At 37.2% G+C, this 9835-nt stretch overlaps 1 long non-coding RNA gene across 1 annotated transcript; it reads right to left on the bottom strand.

The window, feature by feature from the left end:
- Positions 1–263: 263 nt before the first annotated feature.
- LOC103106508 (uncharacterized) lies at positions 264–9246 on the bottom strand. Its single transcript, XR_470234.3, has 3 exons — positions 8792–9246; positions 5098–5449; positions 264–2240 (listed from the first exon to the last, which is right to left on the bottom strand). It is a non-coding gene; the product is annotated as an uncharacterized LOC103106508 (long non-coding RNA).
- Between the last annotated feature and the right edge of the window lie 589 nt (positions 9247–9835).

Genomic DNA, 9835 nt, shown 5'->3' with positions numbered 1-9835 from the left:
GAACATTCATTCTGCAACAATTTGAACAAGGTGAAGGGTGGGGAGAGAGAGGGAGGGCACGGGAGGAGATGGCTTGTGCAATGACCATCATCAATTCGAAGCAGAACAAAAAATGACTTCTAGCTCTCCGTTTGGCATGCTAGTCCTTCTTCTTTTCTCCCTCGCCCTCCCCTTCTCTCCCCCTAAAATACACACACACACACACACACACACACACACACACACACACACACACACACACACCACACGCGCACACACACACACGCACACACCCAGCTCCTCTTAAAATCATTGTTCAAAGTGGTGAAAGGTCTAATTGCCCCCGGGCAGTGTGGTCAATCTTCCTGGAGATTTAGCTGGCTGCTTTCATCTGGCCGAGCAGGCTGGGAGCTCAGCATTTCCCTCCAGGCAATCTATATGGTCTAGCAGCTCACTCTGAAAGTGATGCCTTATCGATTCCTGCCATAGCTTCCAGAGCAGACTCCAGGATCAGAGCAGCTGACAATGACTAACAAGTTTAAACCATTAGTCCCATTTGTAACTACTCAGTGAAAGGCTTGTCAGTCAGCACGCAGTGGAGGCTGCAGCTTTTAGCAGATTTCTAATCCCATTCATTTTGCCACAATGACCCCTGCAGTTAATGGGGGTTATCAGAGAAAACTATATTTTGAGGTGTGGGGGGCCACCAAAAGCTTTCCCTATTTTTTCTTTTCATTTTTTTTTGCTTCTTCTTCTTTTAGGAACATAAAAGTCATTTAGGTCGGGTGTTTCAAAACAGTGATGCAGGTGATGACTTGCACTTATCCTGGGAGGGATAATCTGTTTCCTTGTGGATGGCATGTGGTACCTGGTACCTTGGAAATCTCACAGAGAGTCAGGTGCCAGTTAGGCAAGTTTTCAAGGACAAAGAAGCTTTCTCTGGCATTCTTGTAAAAAGCTATTTGATGATTTTCCCCCTTCCGTCTTTGAGGTTGAAGAGACTCCTTTCACTGCATGAAATTTCTTTTTCCAATATAGCTCTGCATTGTTCTAGCATACTAAAGAAGGATCAGGCTTTATTCCAAAGCGCAGGTAAAATATTCCAGGTGTCAGATGTTAAATCCCCACTGTTGAGGCCTGATAATTTGGGCTGAAGGATCTTAAGAATGTAGATTAAGGACCACAGGGCCTTAGGATCACAGATTTAAAACCTCAAAGGCCATCTGATCTAACTCCTTAAAATATAATAAGGGGTCTCACTCACAGAAATGTTTTGTCTGAGGTCACATAGCTAGTAACTCTCAGAGAAACAAGACTTGCGCTCATAAGTAGCAGAATTGGGAATTTTCTTCAGTGTCTCTTCCTAGCAATACCCTCCTGGGAGGCAGCACCTGAAATATCAGAGGAGAGAGAACTTCTTGCCTACATCAAGGCAAAACAGTTGACCAGAATGGCCAGATTGTAGGTCCTGGAAGATGGGGTTCTCAGAAGAGAAAAAAACCCTTTCTAGGGACATAGCAGGTACTTAAGATACATTTGCCCATTGATTTCCTCTGACCTCATAATTTGCCACTCTCCCAAATCTTTGTGCTACCTAGGGAATTCATGCTTAGGCCCAGTTATCAGCAAAGTTGAGAATTGGGGTATGTTTTATTTTTGGATAGTACCACCTCCTCCTTCAAGGAGGCCCTCTTTCCTACCATCCATACTACATAATCTATTCCTTTGATTTCAGCAACCTCTCTCTACCTGCCACCATGTTAAAATCTGTAGAGCTATCCATTCTGGTAGACTGTATATGCTTCTTGAGTACAGGGACTTCCACCTTTGTCTTTGTGTCTCCAGGACCAAATTCGAGAAATGTTTGCTGGATGAATGAATGAATGAAATTACAAAGAGTTTAATATGTTATATGTTTGCCTTTTAAATTGAGAATAATTCCTAAGCACAAAGAATGCAGCTCCAATTTCAGGCGATATTGGTGAAGTCAATAGAGGATATCAGGTGTGGGACTGAGGATAATATTCCAAAAGCCATCCTATTTCACCACTCGAGCACCACCTGCTCTGTTGATGAGTCTAATAAGTTCTGCTGCTGCCAACATGGCCTCAGAAGGCATAAAAGTAGCCTTTGACAGAATCGAGGAGGTAAAGACAATCTCAACTCTCCTTACAACTGGAAATTTCAAGTGCTCGCCATCTCTCAGTTTCTATTTTTCCCAGAGAAGTTGTGATGATGTCATCTTTATCTTGTGGTACAGGCTGATGAAGAAGAGAAAGAGGGAAGAATGATTTATTTAGGCAGGGACTATAATGAAGTACAGTGACAAAAGACATCTTCTACGTAATCTCCAAAAATAAAAACAAAATTAAAATCTAAGCTGTTGGTGGGAAAGTTAAAGGTCACAGCAACCTCAGAAGATAAATCAAAGGGAGAATCACATTTTTCACTGCTTACTACAAGGATATGGAAAAAAATCAAATCTTGGTTTCTTTTACAAATGATGCTTTCTGGTGCTTTTGTCAATGGCCTGCCTTGTTGTGACTGCTTCCCTGAATGCTAGAAAGCTACTCTTTGGTTTTCATATTAGTATAAGACTTTGACATTCAAAAGGGTAACACTTTGGAGCTGTTTCTTCGATGTGGGAGGGACAATTATTTCATCCGGAGGAGAAGTCAATGACAATGTGTGGTAAAGTTTAACATGTGTGTGTGAGATGTAATTTTTGGGATACAGATTTGTGATTTCATCAGTATAGGAAATTCTAGTTGTGCATCTCTGGAAGCAGATTATCAATAAGTAATTTTTACTTTTAGGGAAACTGAGACACTAAAAGACTTGCCAAAGGACATATGAGACTAGGGAGTCTCAAAGGCAGGCCTTGACTGAGTCTGAGCCTCTACTTACTACCTCATAAACTTTCTTGTATATGTAAATATTATACACAAATATGTGTGCATACACAGTCACCCATGTATAGAAATTGCCAAGGGTTTCCCCACAATGACCCTATCTGAGCTTTCAATGAGATTATTTATAAAGAAAAGATTATTCGTTTCCCTCCACCTATGTAACTTAGAAGAATGTGTGAACTACCTCTTCCTGGCAGGGGGTTTTTAATGTATTTTAATATGTAATTAGAGAGTATGTAAAATAAATGAATGTGTCACTTGACTTCTTCTAACAAAAGGCAAAAATCATAATGGATTATGGAGCGACATCTTGTGGTCCAAATTAAGTATGACATGCAGAAGAACCAACCCAGTTGTTGCCACCAGCACTGCTCCAAGATGTGCCTCTTCACATCTGTGTTCTGATAGCGTTAATAAGAGGCTATGCAGGAGATCTAGACAGCCTTTTCATTATGCCACCTTAAAATAACTTTTTTTTTGTGAATGAGCACATTAACTTATAATTAATCATCATACATTAATGTAAATGTATCCATGTAGGCAAATTTAATCAGAGCTCTTTCACTTTCATAATATTTTAATAACAGGGCACTAAAGGAGACTTCTAAGATATAAAGTTACATGAGCAGTGTTTATAATCTCAGCCTATTCAATGGAGCTCCAAAATCAGAGCTTCCCTGGAAGATAAAATATGAAATAGTAAATCACTGAAAAGCCGTTTTCTCTTTTATAAGACACATCTGTAGGAACAGGTGCAAGCTGTCCTTCTTGGATGACCCCATGCCTACCTGCCAGAGACACAAAATATCTTAATTGTCATATGAAATGATAAGATAATTGACCTTTCTGAGGGTTAGATCCCAACAGGCAAAAGAATGGGAGGCCGACTGTTTCTACTGTAGCTACTACTACTGGTAGCAAAGCGGTGCCACAGATAGATAGAGTGGCTGACATAGAGTCAAGCAGATATGTTTTTGAATCCTGCCTCAGACAAGCTTTGGGACTCTGAGCAAGTCATTTAGCCTGCTCATTTCCACATCTGTAAAAGATATAATAATATGTCTCATTTCTATCTCTATAAAAGGCATAATAATAATAATATGTCTCATTTCTATATTTGTAAAATATATAATAATAATATATGTCTCATTTCTATATCTATAAAAGGCATAATAATATATGTCTCATTTCTATATTTGTAAAATATATAATAATAATATATGTCTCATTTCTATATCTATAAAAGGCATAATAATATATGTCTCATTTCTATGTTTATAAAATATATAATAATAATATATGTCTCATTTCTATATCTATAAAAGGCATAATAATATATGTCTCATTTCTATATTTGTAAAATATATAATAATAATAATATGTCTCATTTAATATCTATAAAAGGCATAATAATAATATATGTCTCATTTCTATATCTATAAAAGACATAATAATATATGTCTCATTTCTATATTTATAAAATATATAATAATAATAATAATATATCTCATTTCTATATCTATAAAAGGTATAATATGTCTCATTTCTATATCTGTAAAATATATAATAATATAATAGTACCTACTTCACAGATTGTTGTGAGGATCAAATGTTATCATATACATAAAATGGGCTGAAAACATTCAAGTGCTACATAAACCCTAGATCTTTCTATTACTACAGTAAAATGCCTGGTCAGATGAGTGAGTCACACTCAGTTTCAGCACACAAACATACACACACACACACACACACATACACACATGCCCCTAACAGAATTAGACAGATTAGTCAAAAAGATTGATTTTTCATTTTTTAACTAATTTTTCATTTTCATTTAATTTTTAACTGGTTGTTTTAGCATTTTACTCTGAAGTCCTTTTTAGGTGCTTCAGCTGGGCATGGAGGTGACCCTGGGTTCTTGAAGACAACAAGAATACAAGCTCTGGCAGGTTCTACCAAGCCCGGTAGGCTTCAAATACCATCTGGGTGCCTAAATGCATGCCTGTTATCTGAAAACCCATCAAGTTAAGTTCAGAGTCTCATAACCAGGGTGGTGGTGGCCTGAGTATGTTTTAACTATCACAAGTCTTGAAGGTTATCTCCTAGGATATCACAAGTGCAAGCTGTCCTTCTTGGAGGACCCCACACTTACCTGTCCTAGACACAAAATATCTTAATTATCATATGAAATGAAATAATTGACCTTTCTGAGGTTTAGATCCCAACAGGCAAGAGCATGGGAGGCCGACTGTTTCTTTATGTCAGTTTCTTCCCAGACTCCTTCTCTGCTGACAAGGACAGAGCCCCAAAGAATATCTGAATTTTTGTGTCTTCTTCTCTCTAGAAGCTGGAAGCCAGAAGTCCCAGATGTTTGCTTTTCTCCTAAGATCTTGCCAACTCCACCCTTCTCGTCTTCCACTCCTTAGAGGAGGAACATTAAGCAGCCAGCCTTCAACAGTGAGGAGAGTATTCTGCAACTGGATGTTGAGTCCCAATCAACCTCCACCATGAGGAGAGTCTTATACAAACGAGCTTTGAGTTACAGCATTACATGCCTGTGATTTTGAAGGTAGAGAAACTTGGTGTGAGATGGTGAAAAAGGATTGATTTTTCTATATTTTCCTGCTCATTTTCCTAATTATTTCTAATAAGCTTCATCTCTGCTTTGTTATTGAAAGTCTTAGGATTTGGAAAAGAAATATCATTTATGAATATTTTGAGCATCATGGTGAAAGTCGATGGTAGGCTTCGGGTTCATGCTCCATCTCTGTCATGTAATGGCTATGTGAAACTGGATATATTCTTAACCTCTCAAGAATGCCTGGCAAATCTCTAAGATTATGTGGGCAGAATAGAGCCACCCAGAGCTCCTTCTACCAATCAAATCACTAGTCTCGTAATAATACATATACATATGAAAATAGGTATATGTATCTATATAAATGTGAATATGTGAATAATATATATTTAATACCAAGGTATAAAGCTCTAGACACATCAAGCAATAATCATTTATTAGTTATCAATTTTATGTCAAGCATTCTATTGGTTTCTGGGGGTACAAAGGCAAAAGTTAAGAATTATTTTGCCTTAAGGATTTTATATTTAAAGGCAAAGACACGTTCTTGCCTCTCTTTTGCTCCTTTCCTTGGGCCCCAAGATGCCTAGAACTCACCTGGGCTATTTTATTGTTCACACCACTTGAATGAGATGAGAGTCATCAGCTCCCTTCCTCCCAGTAAGATGAAAGACCCTGCCAGACCTTACCATCTGCTCTGCCTCTGGGCCTCCACTATACCCTCAGACATTGCTTTCTAACCTTTTGAAGTATACTAAAGAGGCTTTGTCATTTGCCCTGCATCTAAGCCCTGAGACCTTTTCAACCACTTTGAAACTAAACTTGCTTTTATATATTGTCTCCCTCCCTTAGAATGGGAGCTCATTGAGAACAGGGACTTTGGCTTCTACTATTTGTGTTCCCCAGCTCTTAGCACAATGCTTGGTCCATAGTAAGTACTTAATAAAAGCTTTTTTCATTCATTCATTTATATAGATGTATACAAGACAGAATGCGAAGAAGCCCTAGAGGGAAAGGCACTAGCAGCTGAGGGGTAAAAAGGTGGCACTTGAGCCTATTTTGAAGGACATCAGGGATTCTACAAAGTGGCGGTGAGGACAAAATCCATTCCAAGCAAACGTGGCGGATGGCCAGCACAAAGTCATCACGTGTGAGGAGCAGCAAGTAGGTCAGAGGGGAGTTATGTGTAAGAAGAATAAAAAAGTAGGAAGGGGCCAATATTGTGAAGTCTCAGTTTTCTTAGCTGTAAAATTAGATGGCCAGATGAAATTATTGCAAAGATCTAGAATTCCATGTTTCTCTACTGCAGTGCTATGAAGCAGAGCTTGAGAACAACTAGAGTTGTTTACATGACTGCACATATGAAATTTGTACCATTTCAGAGAAGGGCTCGAGGAGGATGAAGGAAGACTTTGGAACTGAATTTTTAAAAAATAAATGTTTAAAATTGGTTTGACATGTAATTGGGGAAGGGGGGAACAGAATATATATATATATATATATATATATATATATATATATATATATATATATATATATATATATATTAAGCTAGTAGGAAGGAAAATGCTGGTTATACTGATGTCAAGCAAAGGGCAATAGAAACACCTATGATGATCCAACTGTGGGACAGCTGTGGTCACAGAGGTCAAGAAGAAAGCTGAATTAGGAAGAGAAAACTAATAGATCAGATAAGAAAGAAAGGGGACAAACAAAAGAAACTGAGTCTTAGATTAGGGCCAGCAGGTAGAGTACCAGGACAACTAGGCCAGGAGTGAGGAAGTATAATCATATGCTAGACTGAGTCTCAGTTGGAGTCAGGGCTCTTTAAAAAGATAAAGAAGGAAAAATGTAGAAAGAATTGCCAGGGAGTAAAGCAGAGGCAAATTACAACAAGAAAGGGCACTCTGAAAGAAAGAAAACAGAAGGCCCTCAAGCCCCATTTCCTTTGGCTCTAAAGGGATCCAGTCCTGCTCTCCCTGGCTTCTAATACTGTTTCACAGTCTCAAAAAATAGCACAGGAAGCAAAGTGTATGCATTTGAATATAGTCCTTGCTGAACCAGGGTGAATCAAAGAGATTAAGAACTATTTAAGTCTATCTTACAAAAGGGGATTTGAGAGGTCAGCAGCTTCTCATTATCCCTATCACCTTGCTGTATCCCAGCAGAATGGATTGCAATTAGGCCTAGGAAATACTCCCAGGCAGAAAAATGCTAATTGGTCGATCATATTGACGTCAGTGCAATTCCCAGAATGATGTCACAGATTAGTGAGTTACAATCATATCTTCATGCTTCTACGCCGAATGTGTACACTGACACAGATAAAGTACACTGTATCCCAATTCCTCTTGTGACCAAAATTTTCTTTTCAAATTGATTAATAAATGATGCAAGTTCAAATGGATTTTTTAAGGCTTTAGAAATGACTTAAAGGATCCTAAGTATATTTGCACATCATTTCTCTTTCATCTGGCTATGCCTGCAGATGTGGGATAGCCTTTTCTTAATTAATTTGCAAATTCGTTGTTTATTATTGCCACCCTAATAATTATTACTCTTTTCATTCAGACTTCCAGACTGGTCCTACTCTATCAAAAGTACAAAGTCAAGAAAGAAGAGAGAAAATGGGATGTAAAAAGGGAACAGATGATGAAGCTAAGGGGTTAAGATGGCTATCAAGAATCTGTTGTTGGCCACTAATTACTCATTTTGTAAAACATGAATCTAGCTTATTTTCTGGGGATTAATAATAAAGCTACAAAAGGTGGTGATAAAACACACAGCAAAAGCCTATAAACCCCTAGTTGTTGATGATTCCAAGGAAATGCCCCCACTTAAGTCATTACTGCTATGAAAAATTGGAACAAAAAAAAGAAACAAAAGCACACAGGATTTTGGAAGATTACTATACCTTTTATTGGAATATAAAGGGAATTTCTAGAAATTATTTTATTCATTCCTTGATATGACAGAAACAATGGAGGAGGAGTCAGAAGATCTGACTTAAATTCCTAACTTTTGATAGTTTTCTGATTAGAGGCAAGTCTCTCATGGCAGCTAGAGCAAAAGACCTACTTAAAGAAACTCACAATATGGAACCCACTGAGGAAATGTCTGGGAGTTTGCAAAACCCTCTAATAAAAGAACTCATTATTAAATAGAGCTTAATAATAACAGGTCATAGTTATATTGTACAATAAAGTTTGAGAAGCACTTTACATATATTTTCTCATTTTTCCTCAACTCAGTGAGGTAGGTGCTGTCATTATCCCCTAAGGAGTAAGAGAATAAGTAGTACAATGGAAAAGAGCCCTACTTGGAATCACAAGATGTGAGTTCAAATTTTGGTTCTTCTACTTAACGGCCAAAATGTTTTGGAATGGGGGAGTCATCCAGTTATTCTTGGCCTCAGTCTCTTCAGCTTTAAAATGAGAAAGATGAAAAAATAAATGAATGAATGATTGAATGAAAATAAAATTAGAAAGGTGAATTAGTTGACCCTAACATTCATTCTAGTTCTCAATTCATGATTCTTATGAGATTCAGAAAGGTAAAGTGATATATTTGTCCATGATCTTTCAGTCAGTAGCTATAAATCAGGTCATCCTGACTCAAAGAACTCTTTACTCCTTGTGACTTAGTTAATTTTTTTTTATTAAATGTGATCATATCAGCTAATTTATGTGTATCAAATAATGTGATCTAATCATTATGATCTATAATCTGGACAGCTAGGTGACATAGCAGATATAATGCTAGACCTCAAGTCGAGAAGATTTGAGTTCAAATTCAGCCTCAGACACTTTGTGACGCTGGGCAAATCACTTAACCCTATTTGCAGCAGTTTTCACATCTGTAAAATGAGCTGGAGAAGGAAATAACAAAGAACTCCAGTATCTTTGCCAATAAAACCCCAAAAGGGTTCACAAAATGTCAGACACATGAATAAGAGTAAAGTCTACTAAAAACATAATTACCTTGTGACTACCATAATCTGACACTATGTGACTACGGACAAGTCATTTAACTGCTTTGAGACTCAGTTTCCTTATTTAAAAAAAAAGGAAAATAATACCTTTAGCTATCTAATAGATTTATCATGAGGCCCAAATAAAACAATGGGTATAAAGTACTTTGCAGAATTCATTACACTAAGGAAATGACAGTTCTCACAACATAATCTCCTTGCGAACAATTGTACCAGTTTTGTTTTTTTAATTTTTTTTGTATTTGCATCCCCCTACCCTGAGCACAATAATGGGCACAAAGTAAGAACTTAAGAAATACTCATTAATTAATTGATCATTATTCTATTTATAAGATACTGTTATTATATTATAATTAATATTTGTTTTATTAT

This window comes from Monodelphis domestica, chromosome 7 (genome assembly GCF_027887165.1).
Source record: "Monodelphis domestica isolate mMonDom1 chromosome 7, mMonDom1.pri, whole genome shotgun sequence".
In the NCBI taxonomy this organism is placed as follows: Eukaryota; Metazoa; Chordata; class Mammalia; order Didelphimorphia; family Didelphidae; genus Monodelphis; species Monodelphis domestica.
Note: the sequence above shows the minus strand (reverse complement) of the source record. Positions and strands in the feature narration are given on the sequence as shown.